The sequence below is a fragment of the Bos javanicus genome, chromosome 8, assembly GCF_032452875.1.
Source record: "Bos javanicus breed banteng chromosome 8, ARS-OSU_banteng_1.0, whole genome shotgun sequence".
NCBI classification, from domain to species: domain Eukaryota; kingdom Metazoa; phylum Chordata; class Mammalia; order Artiodactyla; family Bovidae; genus Bos; species Bos javanicus.
This window is the reverse complement of record NC_083875.1, coordinates 42,645,385-42,661,363: the sequence shown is the minus strand read 5'-3', so window position 1 is coordinate 42,661,363 and position 15,979 is coordinate 42,645,385. Positions and strand designations below refer to the sequence as shown.

Here is a 15,979-nt window from a genome sequence, read left to right as displayed (position 1 = left end):
ACTGCCTCAAAAGTTACTGTACCAGAAGATAAAGAAAACTCCACAAATGTAGTATGAGATACCTGTCCCCAAGAAACTAATTACTGAGCTGGTAATGTATTTTCTAAGTACAAGGGGAAGAAAACTTAAGATAGCAGAGTTTAGTGACAGATGAGTGGTGCTGAGGAATTCAGAGGTCAGACCCTTTATGATTGAAGTCATGTAGTTTAGTTAAAACAGTGGCTTAAAGTAATAGCATCTCCCTCTCTTTCTCATAAATCTTTAATTTGGGCAAGACTCAAGGGGAAGGCTTGTCTCTGCTCCATGCAGTGATATCTGGGGAGTATCTGGTGGGTAATGATGATTAGCTGAGTGCTGGAGGATTTGCTTCCAAGATGGCACCTTCGTGTGACTAGTAAGATGATGCTGGCTTTTTGAAGAGCTCAGCTGGAGCCGAGAGCCAGAGATCTTGGTTTCTCTCCTGGAAGGTTCTAGAGAAGGAGAAAGGAAAATGATGACTTAAAGGTCACTGGAATTATGTACATTAGCATCCAAGAATATTAAAGTTTGTGGGTAAGGAATCAAATTGCAAAAGATGAGAAAATAGGAGAATCAAAGCAGGTTCATCTCTAGTGCAGAATGTAAAGACTAAAAGGCAGGAGAGAAATTGATTGGTAGCCAGAGAGACAGTTCAATCAAATAAAGGCTTTCTTTCAAGCTAAGAGAAATAAATTATCATAGAAAGTTGAGGAGAAAGAAAAACATTCAGTATGTGGCCTGCTTTAGATGAGGTTTCTAATAGTATTGCATTTGAATACTACCTGGAATTTCTCAAGAATTTCTGGGACGCTTTTGGACTCTTGACTTGTTTAGATGCTTCTGCACCACTAAGAAAAGAGGGTCTGAGGTTTTTACAGCATTCCATCTTGATATGATCTGAATCCAGTACTTCCAGAAGAGAATAAGTGATTCTTGATTCCTCTCTCCTTAGAGAATGGTTCCCTCTGAAGATTAAGAAAAGGCTGAGCCGGCAGCAAATTCCCATTGGTTATGCTGTATGGCTCAGAAAACTCAAACAGGGGCTCTGTATCAACCTAGAGGGGTGGGATGGGGAGGGAGATGGGATGGAGGATCAAAAGGTAGGGGATATATGTATGCCTATGGCTGATTCATATTGAGGTTTGACAGAAAGCAACAAAATTCTGTAAAGCAATTATTCTTCGATTAAAAAATTTAAAAAAAAAAAAAGAGAGAGAGAGAGAAGCCTGAGTGCTTCTTGGCCTTCAGCAAAACAGAACAGGGCTATGGGACAACAAAAGTATAACACTGAATGGAAATGTGCATTGAAATTGCAATAATTTTCTTCAAAGAGCTTATGTGACTTTATTCATAATCATTTATTGGGTAGCCATAGCTATCTGAGACTGGAAAGCCCATAGAGGACCCTGCTGTTAATTTGCCTGTTTACTGCCAAGAGGTCTCATTATCAAGAGAGATGGCTAGGAGGCAGCTTAAGTGAGCTGCGGTTGGGAGCCGTGACTTTTAAACAGCAACTGCTGCTGCTTAGAGTTCCTGCTATAGAAGGCTCCAGGGTAGACTGTTGAGTGAGAACCAGCTTCAGTTCCTGGCAGTCGTCACTGGTGGGAACACAGCCTCGATGGGGCTTTTCCTAAAGACATCACTAATTTGCCAGATGCTGTGAGCCACTGAGAGAAAACTCGCCAGGGAGCTGAATTTAGATTAAAAAATAGGGAGCATTCTTTGGAGGCCAGTGGCAAGCATTGGCCTTAACACTGGTGGGAAGAGCAGATAATGTAGTTGAAAGAGCATGAGACTTGAAGCCTATTAGAAATGGGTTTGTATCCATGCTCTGGTGCTTAGCGTTTGTGCCCGTGTATGATTTGTCTGTTTCCTTGTCATTGACATTTAAAAAAATCATGTCAGGATATTAGAGAGTGGGCTGAATGAGATGAGATAATACAGGTATACTAGGTACTCAGATTGTGAGTACTAGGTACTGGTCTATTAGGTACCCAGATTGTGATAGCCAGCAGTGTTCTTTCCTATCTGAACCCCGTGTGAAATGGAAAGCATGAAACTTTAAGGCCTCAGCCAATTATTGAACTTGCTTCTTGTAGTCCTATGGAAATAATTTAGGAGGGTGGTGTTTGGGAAATTTGTTAAAGTGTGAGAAGCAGTCCTGTGCCTGTGAGAGCCAGCACTCTATTATATGGGTTTGGGACTGATCCTAGACATTTCATATGAGAAGTCAGCATGCCCATCCTATGCATTTCTAACAATTACTCCAGGACACATTATCATTAAACTGTTGAAAGAATTATAGCCACAAAGGATTTTGTTTCTGGAAAATGTTTTCAGCATGTCTCCTTCACCTCATCTGTAAAAGATGCAAGCCAAATTTCTCTTTTAAAAATCTACTGCTTGATTAATTTCCCTTTGCCCCAGCTGCGTAATAGCTAGATGATTTGGATATCACTTTGCAATTCAAAATCTGAGCTTTCCAAAAACGCTTCTTGATTTGATGGTTCCAGATGGCTGAAGAAATGGACATTAAGTGATTGCTCATGGCTTTGAAAGGTCATAATCTTCTTCCTTCAGCAGACTGGAGAATGTCAATATGCACCTGAACTTTAAGACTCATATTTTTCTGATTATAGATACAAACTATGTGACAGCGGCAAGTAACTCATTTTCATACGTATCCAATGCTCAATTAAGTCAGGACTCAAAGCTGATGGGCACCTCTGTGACTGGCATTTCAGAGGTGTATTAATTTCAGTGCTATATTGTCTTTCTTTCTTATCTCCAACCTCAGAGGAATTTAAACAATCTGGCTGGTGGGGAAAGGAAAGTAATTCCTCACTATATATATAATCATTTACACATTCAGAACCCCCCAAATGTGCCATTTTTCCATAATTAGAGTTTTGCATATAATTCATTTACTAAAGATAAAATGATGCATTTCAAAAAATACTGTAAAAATTGTAGATATGAGCATTTGAAACATTGTTATATAATAAAAATCCATAAAGTTTATACAAGTACTGCTATTTTTGGTGTAGCATCAAATCATTGATCCACCAAGACAGTTTTGAACATTCTGAAATATTTTCATCTAGTGTTTGGTACAGATAAAATATTTTACAATTAAAATGCTTTTCACATATACTGCACTGTTAATTCATTCAAGCCCAGTGAAGTAAATTCAGATATTTGTTTTGTAAATATTTATTGAGTCCATTTTGTGCCAAGCCTTGAACTAGCATTGCATTTTAAAAGGTCTCATTATATCTGATTTACAAATAGTAAATTTTAGACACATACATAAATAAAATAATTACAGAGTGTTATGTATTATAAAGGAAACTGTAGGAACAGTGAATTTTATGAGGTTTTAGATTGAACAATCATAAAAGGACTCCCTAGGATTTAAGTAAAGTACATTATGTAACATTACAATTACTAAGCATCTCACCTAAGGTCAGGTGGGATGGGATATTGGTATTTGCAAACTCGCAAACACATGAGAGATCTGGTCCAATGGTAACTATAAAGGCTGTGGAGTTGGCTGGCTCAACCAAACCAACTGCTTATTCAGGACATAATATGCAATTCAAAAGGCCTCTCTCATGGACTTAAAGAGATCCTCCACCACTACAGGCAGAAGGCAGACGGGGCTGAAAATCAGGCCCAGGACTTGAATGTGAACAATACATTACAGAGAAGCCCTACTACGCAGACCCACCAAATCTCATATGCTAAAGTCAGGGCTTGATAAGGAAAGAATGAGATACTGGGGTCTAGAATGGGGACATCTAGATGGAAGAACTAGATGCTGTCAGAAGCCCTCCGGCCTTTGAAAGTGGTCCATAATGGAATAATTCCTTGCCTAAAAATTCTACAAATGCTTCCCTTGAGGCCGATGCCTTGCTTTATAGAAACATTTCCTCAAGGTTTATCCCCACTTCCTTCATGATAATCCAGGTCAATAACCAGGTCAACTCCCCAAATTTCCCAACTAGTAAAATAACATTGTGACGGTTAAAAGAAAGTGATACACACACACACACACACACATATCTATTTTACATTTCTGCAGTAACCAGTTATCACACATTTGAAAAACTAAATAATGCAATTTACAGTTTTACATTTCTGTAGGCCAGAAGTCTGGCAGAGTCTCAAGGGGCTAAAATCAAGTTGTCAGCAGGATTGCCTTCCTTTCTAGAGGCTCTAGGGTAGGATCCACTTCCTTGTCTTTTTTAGCTTCTAGAGGTCACCCCCATTCCTTGACTTAGGTCCCCTTCCTCCTACTTCAAAGCCAGCAAAGGCAGATTGAGTCCTCACTTCACATCACTCTGATCTTCTCTTGTACTTTCCTCGTCTACTTATAGGACCCTTATTATGTTGGGCCCACATAACCTATATAATCTAGGATACTCTCCCTAGTTTACAGTTAGCTGATCAGCAACCTTAATTCCATCTGCAACCTTAATTTCCCTTTGCCATATAACGCAGCAAATGTACAGATCCCAGAGTTTATGATGTGGACATTATTAGGAGGTCATTATTCTGCCTACCACAATATGTAGAGATGCTAAGATCAGTTTTGGGACATTGTAAATGGTCAGTAAATGTTTGCTATAATTACCTACTTCTCTTCCTGGGCTTCTGCTTGCAGGTGGAGAAAATCACAGCTGTATGAATCAGAGGCATCTCAAACCCAAGGCTCTCCCCTGCCATCAGAGATTTATTTCCTCCTTTCTACTTACTTCCCTGATGGCCCCAAGCTACCCTTTTCCTCCAGCCTTTTCACTAGTCTCTGTGTCCTCACTATTAGTAGGTGACTTTGTAGCCTACTTCACAAAACTGGAGCCATCTGGCCTGAACTGTATCGTCCTGTGGTGCTTCTCCCTCCAAGTTTACCCACCTCAGCTTCACTTCTTGGATCTTTCCCCAGTGTCTTGGAGGGTTAGAGGTATTCCTCTAGGGTTAGGGTTAGAGGTCTCTTCCTTATGGCTAACTCTTCCAACGCATATACTTGGCCTCCCATCAGTTCAAGGACATTGCTTCATCATCTCTTCTCTACTTTAAAAAAATTTTTATTGAAGTGTAGTTGATTTCCAATGTTAATTCCTGTTGTATAGCAAAGTGACTTAGTTATACACATATATACTTTGTTATTATGATTTATCACAGGATATTGAATATAGTTCTCTGTGCTAAAAGAGGACCTTGTTTATCCATTCTATGTATACTAATTTGCATCTTCTAATCAAAAACTCACAATCCTTCTCTCCTCTACCTCCCACCTTGGCAACTACAGGTCTGTTCTCTGTATCTGTGAGTCCATTTTTGTTTTGTAGATGTGTTGATTTGTGTTGTATTTTAGATTCCACATATAAATGACATTATATGGTATTCGTCGTTCTGACTTCACTTAGTATTATAATCTCTGGGTCCATCCATGTTGCTGAAAATGGCATTATTTCATTCTTTTTAATGGCTGAATAATATCCCATCACATTCTCATATCTTCTCTATCCATTCATCTGTCAGTGGACATTCAGGTTGCTTCCATGTCTTGGCTATTGTATATAGTGCTGCCATGAACATAGGGTACAGGTATCTTTTCGAATCATAGTTTTGTCTGGGTATGTGCCAGACAAAATCCAGGAATGAGATTGCTGGGTCATATGGCAACTCTATCTTTAGTTTTCTGAGGAACCTCCATACTGTTTTCCATAATAGCTGCACCAGGAGGGTTCCCTTTTTTCCACACCCTCTCCATCATTTATTGTTGTTGACTTTTTGATGATGGCCATTCTGACTGGTTTGAGATGATATCTCATTGTAGCTTTGTTTTGCATTTCTCTAATAAATAATGATGTTGAGTATCTTTTCATGTGCCTCTTGGCAATTAGGTGTTTTCATTGGGAAAATGTCTATTTAGGTTCTGTGCTTATTTTTTGATTGGGTTGTTTGTTTTTTGATACTGAGTTGCATGTGTTCTTCATAAATTTGGGAACTTAATCCCTTGTCGGTCACATCATCTGCAAATATTTTCTCCCATCCTGTAGGTTGTCTTTTCATTTTGTTCATTGTTTCCTTTGCTGTGCAAAATGTTTTGAATTTAATTAGGTTCCCTTTGTTTACTTTTATTAATTTTTATTGGAGTATGGTTGCTTTACAATGTTGTGTTTCTACTGTACGGCAAAGTGAATCCGGAATATGCTTACATATATCCCCTATTTTTTGAATTTTCCTCCCATTTGGGTCACCACAGAGCATTGAGTAGAGTTCCCTGTGCTGTACAGTAGATTCTTATTATAGTTACCTATTTTATACATAGTACCAATAGTGTATATGTCCATCCCAATCTCCTAATTCATCCCTTTTAATTACCCCCTTGGTATCCACACATTTGTTCTCTATGTCCGTGTCTCTATTTCTGCTTTGCAAGTAAGGCATCTCTACCATTTTCCTAGATTCCACATATACATATTACTATACGATATTTGTTTTTCTGATTTGTTTCCCTGTATGACAGTCTCTAGGTCCATTTGCTGTTGCTGCTGCTGCTGCTGCTAAGTCGCTTCAGTTGTGTCCGACTCTGTGCAACCCCAGAGATGGCAGCCCACCAGGCTCCCCTGTCCCTGGGATTCTCCAGGCAAGAACACTGGAGTGGGTTGCCATTTCCTTCTCCAATGCATGAAAGTGAAGTCGCTTGGTCGTGTTCAACTCCTAGCAACCCCATGGACTGCAGCCTACCAGGCTCCTCCATCCATGGGATTTTCCAGGCAAGAGTACTGGAGTGGGGTGCCAGTCCATTTACGTCTCTGCAAATGGTACAATTCTGTTTCTCTTTATGGCTGAGTAATATTCCATTGTATATATGTACCACATCTTCCTTATCCATTCCTCTTTTGACAGACATTTAGCTTACTTCCATGTCTTGGCTATTGTAAATAGTGCTGCAGGGAACTTTGGGGGGTGTGTATCTTTTTGAATTATGGTTTTTCTCTAATAATTAGTGGGGCTTCCCTGGGAGTAAGTGATAAAGAATTCACCTGCCAATGCAGGAGATGCAAGTTTGGTCCCTGGGTCAGGAAGATCCCCTGGAGAAGGAAATGGCAACCCACTCCCATATTCTTGCCTGGGAAATCCCATGGACAGAGGAGCCTGGTGGGCTACAGTTCATCTGGTCACAAAAGAGTCGGATATGACTTAGTGACTAGACAACAATAATAATTCTAAGTGACGATATCTTTTTCTCTTTTTCTCTGTGCTTTACTGTTGAATATTACTTTCTCCTGGGGTTGCTGTCTATAATTTCTTGCTTTCACAACACTTGGCACTATTTTCTCATGATTCCATTGGCACCTCTCTCATCACTTCTTGATTTCCTTCAAAACCTCCTCGTCATCACCTATCCATTCATCTGTGAGGTATTCCAAATCTTGTCATTGGTGCCTTCTGCTCTTACTCCACTGACAGTTTCTCTCCATCTCGTAAATAGTGCTTTGTGCATCGTTCTAAGACTCAGTATCTTCAGAAAACCTTTCTTTTACCTCCTGAATGCCTTTTCTCTGAGTTTCCATAGCACTTGAGTATCTCTGTCTTAGAATTTACATAATACAGTGTTGAAATTTTATTATAGTTTTACTGATCTTCTCTATTGTATTATAAGTTCCACTTGGGTAGAATATTTTAGTCATCTTTCTTTCTTTAGTACCAACTACAGAGGCTGACACACAAGTAAATCTCAACATAAATTTGGTGAGTTTTTTAATCTAAAAATAGAAAAATAATGGTGAATTTATAATGTCCTGGGCTTAATCTTTCTTTGTCCTCTAAATCTACCTTCTGCTGAAAGAGCTATGTTCTGTTTGTGAACATCCTCTATAAAGTAAATTAACAATTTTCTAACAAATATTAGTAGTGTTTATTCTCTTTTGCATACATATTTACAAAGCAAAAGAAACTTTGTTAGACTAGTTAGTGTATAAATATAAACAATTTGATGTAAAGTAACATCTAATACTGGTTCTAAGTTGTATCTAAAATGCTTCCAAACTGCTGCTCAACACATTTTCAGAACCCCATTTATGGAAATGTTTTCATGTTTGCACAGAGTTTATGTATCTATTAACATTCACAACATGGCTTTTTGTAATGGACAGCTGATGGAAAGTTCTAGAAGTCCAGAAATACGGTCAGATTTGCACAATACTTACTATAACCTCCATTAAGTAGTCTGTTTCACTGACAATGAAATTTGGTAACTTCTTAAATTTCCTATTCCTGTCAGGAAATCATGGAGGAGTAGACAGCTTTTTAAAAATTCTGACCCTCCTCTTTGCTCTGTTGTAAAAATATTAAGGTGTCCTGGGATGGTTGCTCTGTTTTACTTAAAAGGGGCATATGTTTTATTGGTAAATGAAGTGATGTATCCAGATGCCGAATGTAATTTTCCAAAGTTCTTTGGCATCAGGTGTTACACAAACTTGGAATAAATGGCAGTGTACAAGCGCAGCTTCCTTTGGAGCGTTCAAATCTGGGCGATATTGAGTCAGGATAAAAAGAGTTCAGTAGAATCAGTTGGTGGTTCAATCTATTTACTGGGTCATCCTTTTCTAAATTAAGCCACATCGAGAAGTCCATCTACACAATACTAGATGGTTTCAGAGAATGGTGGAAACATATTTGGGTCACTATGAGGTAACTCTTGTTTTTTCACTTAGCATCGCAGGATGGAAATTGTCCCAGCTTGCTTTGTTAGTACAGGAAGCCCTCAATAAATATTTGGTGAAATAAATCAGGGTCAGATTGGATCCCCAATGCTGGGATAAAAAAAAAAAAAAATAAGACACAGTCCACCCTGAAGGAGTTCACAGTTTGGCAGAAAAATCAAAGAAGCTAACAAAAGGGGATAATAAAATGTGATATAAGCAAAGTGCTATGGGAGCCTAATAAGGGGTAAGATTAATTGTTAGATGGGGTCAGAAAAGATAGCATCCTTCAAGACGCAGTAGGCAGAGAAGTCATGGGGGAGAAGGGAGGGAAGAGAGGGTGTCTTAGGAACCATCTGTTAGCTCACAGTGTGTGAGAGCATGGAGAATATTCATGAAACTATGTAGTTTAGTTCGGACAAAACATGAGGATGCTGCAGGGTGGGGATGGCATTAAATTAGGTCTGGAACAGCAGCTTGAGGTTGGGTTGTGAAAAGCATCATAAATCATGCAGAGGAGTTTGCATTTCATTTCCCCCACTGAAAACCTCAATTTTTAAAGCTCCATGTTACCTGGAAGACTGGGTTTTCCAGAAGCTGTTCCTGGGCATGCTAGTTTTATAGAATGTTAATAGGTGTTAAACTAAAACTCCTATCCAGCTGTTAGTTGAAGGTGGAAAGGGAATTGTCTGGAGAAGATAGTATGGAGCCCACTTGAGAATTTCCTGAAATGTGTACAGTCTGTGAATGTCTTGAATCAAATTAGACTGCATAACTAGATCCTATAGCTCTATCTCCTTCTCGAATAGATTTTAACATTCGCCCTTCAGCAAAATGAGACTGGCTTGCCCTGAGAATTGTAACAGGAAGCTATTTGATGTGACATTTATGTGTGCTTCATCTGAATAGCTGGTTTGTTGTTATCTCAGAGGCAATGTGAGTGTTGGAATTGATTGTGTGTCCTTTTGTTGTCATAAACACTAGGAAGCCTAGAGCCAAATCTGTAGCTCACCACCAAAGAAGGGTCCTCAAGGCATGCATTCTTGGGTAACAACTGAACCCAGGATTCTCTTTGACTTCCTACGTTCATGTTCCTTTTGGTAGAACACCTTCATCTACTTATTTGACCATTTTGCAACTTCTCTCTGATCTTTTGGGGAAAAAAGCTGAGATTAAGAAAGAGTGAATATATGTCATTTACCACAGTGCCTGGCATACAATACATATGAAATGAGGTCTTTTTTTTTCTTTTGATTTTGTATCAATCCTACCTACTCCACTACACCATCCTTCTTGTTGACAGAAATATAAAGGTAGCATACATGACTGATGGAAATGATTTTCAGATGCTGTTTTCCTGATCTCAAGTCTCTTAAGCAAAACAGAATTAAATGGATGAAAATGAGGTGAACAGTTACCAGCTGCAAGTGCCTGAGCCTTGTACTGAGAAAGCGACAAGTCAGTAAGTCAAAGAGATGGTAAATGGAGCTTCTAATCTGATGAGAGAATTATGACATCATTATGGGCCCTGCGGCTGCTGCTGCTGCTGCTGCTAAGTCGTTTCAGTCGTGTCCGACTCTGTGCGACCGTATAGATGGCAGCCCACTAGGCTCCCCCGTCCCTGGGAGTCTCCAGGCAAGAACACTGGAGTGGGTTGCCATTGCCTTCTCCAATGCATGAAAGTGAAAAGTGAAAGTGAAGTCACTCGGTCGTGTCTGACTCTCAGCGACCCCATGGACTGCAGCCCACCAGGCTCCTCCGTCCATGGGATTTTTCAGGCTAGGATTCATAAATTGCGAGTAATAATACAACCTAACTTAAAGAGTCATTGTCAGGATTCTGACTTTATATCAGTAAAGTGCAAAAAATAGTGCCTATATGGAGGTACTCATACCAAGCACTATAATTAATAGTTATAATTAATAATTATAGTTAAAATCAATAATTAATTTAAGTATTAATGCTTTAATTAATATTTATTAGAATAATAAATTTTAAATTAATAAAAACTTAACAGTAATATTAAAATTAATACTTTTTATTAGTGCTATAAATTATCTTTTATGTGGGTACCCCCAGAATGTATAGTCATCAAGGGCTCTAAAAATTCAGAGTAGAGGGAAATTACTTCCAGCTGAAGCCATCCAGGAAGGCTTCCTGGAGGAGGTGGGATTTGAATAAGACTTTAAAGGATGGAGAGATAATTCAACTAGGTAGAGAGGATCAGGGAGAGTTCAGTTCAGTCACTCAGTCATGTCTGACTCTTTGCGACCCCATAGACTGCAGTACACCAGGCCTCCCTGTCCATCACCAACTCCTGGAGTTTACTCAAACTAATGTCCATTGAGTCAGTGATGCCATTCAACCATCTCATCCTCTGTCGTCCCCTTCTCCTCCCGCCTTCAATCTTTCTCAGCTTCGGGGTCTTTTCAAATGAGTCAGTTCTTCGCCAAAGAATTGCGAAGCCAAAGAATTGGAGTTTCACCTTCAGCATCAGTCCTTCCAGTGAATGGAAACTGATAAAAACAAAAAAAAGGAGGGTTTCTCAGGTGGTACAGTGATAAAGAATCCACCTGCCGATGCCGTAGACACAGGAGACATGGGTTCAATCCCTGCGTTGGGAAGATCCCTTGGAGGACGAAATGATATCCTACTCCCGTATTCTTGCCTGGAAAATTTCATGGGTAGAGGAGCCTAGTAGGCTATAGTCCATGGAGCTGCAAGGAGCTGGACATGACTGAGTGCACGCGTGCACACACACACGTAGAAAGGCAGGGTATATCCCATCAGGAAGAGACCTCAGGAGCACGGAGGACTGTGAGAGGGTTGATGGGTGGCAGGGCTGACATAGGCTCCTGTCCCCTTGCATCCTCATTGTCCACAGGTCAGCACTAACATCCTGCCTCACAGTGGGCTCCTCCCCACCAAGCCCCTGAAAGAAAACCCACACTGTTCTTTGAGAGACACACTCAGCACCCTTCTGACTCCTTTATTTACCTGGTAGCCAGTAGGAAAATTACCTCAGGGTGTGATAATCACAGGGAGCTACAGAGACCCTGTCCATTCTCCCAGTAAATTCCTACACATGGACTCAAAAACTGTGATTCTATTTTGGGCAGTGGAGTGCTTCGAAAGAAAAGTGCAAGAAATGTGAAAAGAGACGGTGGGAGCAGAATTCCCATCTGTGCAGACACTGAAAGGCCTCTATCACTGAATGTGAGAGAGGAACTCAGTGAGTTCCTGTAGTGATAGCTGGATGGGCTCCAGCAAGGAGGCTGCAGAAGGCTGTAGCCAAAATGACTGTGAGGTTTCAGAGACAGGGTTCCCAGGCTCCTTCCCCACACCGATCTGCTTAAAGAGAAGAAAATGAATTTTTAAAGATGCCCCAGAGTCTAGAATTTCTAGAGCTCTTAAAATTTGGGAGGAATTTTGATAGGAAAAAAACCCTATCAGTTCACATATGTTAATTTTGATAAATAAGCACAATCCTTTTATCAAGAGGAAGAAAACCAATTTTAAACTGCAGCTGGGAAATGTGACGTAGTATAAGGGGTGTTTGATAGATGTGCACAGGCCGGTAAGCTTGTGCCTAATAGTAAGAGAAGCCTTAAAAGCAGAAGGATGAAGATAGCAAGCAAAGAGTGAAATTCCAATTATACCCCGACTCATTCTAAAATCATTGGGGCTTGCCGAAATTCAAGTACAGAAGTCAAACTATCCAAATTAACACCTGTTGACACCAAAGCAAATGCTGGACTCTGTATGGGAGAGCTTTCTCTCTTTCTCGTTTTTCTCTTTCTCAAAAAAATTTTCCTTCCTGCCCTGAAACACTGTTCTGAGTAAGGAAAAGAGCATCAGTCAAGCTGGCAATTCATCTGAGTCAAACCTATGGTCATTTCTGTCACTGTCCTCAATGCCACAGAGAAACATGTTTCACAAAAGGAACTTTGCTAAATTAAAATTTTTACTAAATATGAGATACATGCACAAATCATAAACACACAGCTAGATGAAAATTCCACAGTCAGTTCCCAGATCAAGAAGCAAAACACTAATGGGGCCCCAGATGCCCCTCCATCAGTTACTCTGTACATATGAGGATAACTATTCTCATGATTTCTAGCACCATAGATAACTTTTACCTGCTTTTTGAGCTCATATAAAAGAAATTATACATTGTTTACTCCTATTTCTGGCTTCTTTCACTCAACATTATGTTTGTGAAATTCATTCACAGTATTCAGTCATTCAATCTCACTGTTGTATGGGATTTACTTATTTAAAATGCCATGATTTACTTACCTATTCTATAGTTATGAGACATTTGGGTTATTTACAGTTTGGGATTAATCCAGAAAATGCTGCTTTGAACGTTCTTGTACATGTCTTGCATATATTGGGATTATATCCAAGATGAATTTTTTGCTGGATATTATTTTTGAGTGCTTACTATTGTCTAGAAACTATGAAAGTAGGCTTGGCACTGGGATAAAGTCATGGAAAAACACAGTCCCTGCTTGCAAAGACCTCAAGACCCCATGGAGGACAGCAATGGGCTGGAAAATACTCTTAACTGTATGTAAGGGCTGTGGGTGATACGGCCTTGGACTGAATGAACAGACAAGGGAGGGAAGAGGGAAGCAGGGGCAAGAAAAACTTCTCAGTAAGATGACACTCAAATTGGGTTTTGAAAGATGAGGCATTGATTGGGTACAAAGTGGAGAAGGCAGGGGAACAGCCTGTGGAAAAGCAGAGGCCAGTGAGAAGGCAGGTCAAGTCCAATGACAGTGTTTAGAGCAATAGAGTCAGGTGAGAAGCCTGCGGTGACAGTGACTGGGTAAGTCGGGGGCATATTGTGGAGGACCCGCTAACCATCTAAGGAATACATATGTTATCCTGAATGTGCTGGGGAGTCGCAGAAGACGTGGGGACCACAGAGTGACAAGATCAGTTCATTCAGGCAGCTCCACAGAGGCAGGGCTGGAGAGGAAGAACTAAGAAGCTGGAAATGGACGAGAAAGCATGCTTTATCTGGAAAGGGAAGAAGAAATACGGTATTGTAGCAGGCGGAAACTAGGTGATTTTTGAAGAAGGTCTGGCATTGCTCTAATATCATGGCCAAATGGAACCAGCTTCCAATGGAATACTGAGCGTATGTCAGGGGAGGGGTGGAGGCGTGTGGGTGCCATGTTTTGATGTGCAGAAACCACACAGGGTAATTCATGCAGAAAGCTTTAGGGACCAGCAGGCCTCCTGCTGCACCCAAACTGGTGCAGGCAAGGAGCCCTCTGCTTGATGGCAGAAAGGCAAAGCATATGTGTGAGGAGTTCCAGCCAAAAAACCAGTACACTACAACTTGGGTCTGGAACAGTGGTGCCAAGATCGCATCACTCCCCATTTCCTCCAGAGACTGGGATGGAATGTTGAGTGGAAAGCAGCCAATTCTAATCCCACCCAGCTCCCTGCTAGACTCCTAAAAGGATTCTAGAAAAGTTTCCAAGCCTCTTTTCATGATTCACATCACAAATTCAGAAGTATTTGTCTATAAATGTGACCTAATGTAGTGGCCTGGCTGGAGCCTAGAAACTTGGCATTAAGACTCAGTGAAGACATTTGACATGACAGAGACATGTATAAAAGAGGGTGGAAAGATGCTTACTTGATTAAATTCAATTTTATATTTAAAAATAAATTTCTGAGAATAAAATTGGTAATACATTAGAAAGTATGAAAAATTCATAAAAATAGAAAGCATTTGCCCCATTTTCCACTGGCTAAAGAAAACCACTGTTAGGAGAGATTATTCATCCCTTCTTCCTTTTTCCCTTTATTTACATCCTTTATTCTTCTAATTTATACATAGTTGTAATCTTTTTGCACAATAGGTATTATCTCATATTAAAAAGTGCCATGAACAAAACTTTCTTATTTATATTAAAAAATAAACTTTCATTGCAAAGTATATAAGCAATACTATGCAAAAAGACAAAAATTATCCATAAGTTCCCACCACCCAGAAATAATCATTAACAATTCTTAATACATCTCTTTCTTGACATTTTAATGTTATGATCTATAATTTAACAAACTTAGATTATTTCACCTGTTTTTCATTTTTGTTATTACTTATATATTATTAATATTTTTTCTGACTGTATTCCATTATACAGCACCATATTTTATCAGTTGTTCAGTTGCTCAGTCATGTCTGGCTAAATAGTTCCTATTTGGGTATATTTAAGTTGTTCTCAATTTTTTCATAATATAAAAAATGTTACACTTGTTCAATTTTATTAAAAATGTATTCTTTATATGGATTTGCTGAGCCAAGAAAAGGCTTTTTAAGACTTGATTATATATTACTAATTTTCTGTCTAGAAACCATGTACCGACTTATACTGCCAACAGCAAAGTTAAGCCCATTTCTTCACAACTTCACCAACACTGGGTATTATCAATCTATTTTTTTTAAACTAATTTTTATCAAATGAATGAAAGGAAATTTTATTATTTCTTTAATACTAATAAGGTTAACTGTTTATGTATTTGTAGTACATTTTTATTTCTTCTGTAAACCACCTGTTCAAAATAGTCTTTAAACTGGCATAGTTCTATCATGTGGATATAGCATTATTTATCTAAGCAAATATATGTGTAAGGAGTTCAAGGCAAAAAGCAAATGTATTTCTACATGTGTCTGAAAAAGATCTTAGTGATCTCTGTCCCTTCTGGAGACTTGCAGGTTTCCATATATATGTATATAACATTGGAATGAATACCCTTGAATATATAGGCTCTTTCCATTTAATTTTTATTTTCTGTTGGTATAGAGTTGATTTTCAATGTCGTGCTTCAGGTGTAGAGCATGGTGATTCAGTTATACATATACATATATCTATTCTTTTTAAGATTCTTTTCCAATATAGCTTATTACAGAATACTGAGTAGAGTTCCCTGTGCTATAAAGTATATCCTTGTTGATTATTTTATATATAGCAGTGTGTATCTGTTAATCCCAAACTGCTAACTTATCCCTCCCACCCATGTCTCGCCTTTGGTAATAAGTTCATTTCTGAAGTCTGTGAGTCTGTTTTTATTTTATAAACAAGTTCATTTGTATCAATTTTGTTAGATTTCAGATATAAGCGATATCATATGATATTTGTCTTTGTCTGACTTAGTATGGTAATCTCTAGGTGCATACATGTTGCTGCAATGGCATTATTTCTTTCCTTTTTATGGGC

The 15,979-nt window shown here is 39.1% G+C and overlaps 1 long non-coding RNA gene across 2 annotated transcripts in view; it reads right to left on the bottom strand.

Moving 5' to 3' along the window:
• Positions 1-247: 247 nt before the first annotated feature.
• LOC133252648 (uncharacterized) overlaps positions 248-15,979 on the bottom strand; it is a 279,302-nt gene continuing 263,570 nt past the window's right edge. For both annotated transcript variants that reach the window (XR_009738029.1, XR_009738033.1), the window contains one exon: positions 248-470. This is a non-coding gene — a long non-coding RNA (uncharacterized LOC133252648). The remainder of the gene's footprint in view (positions 471-15,979) is intronic.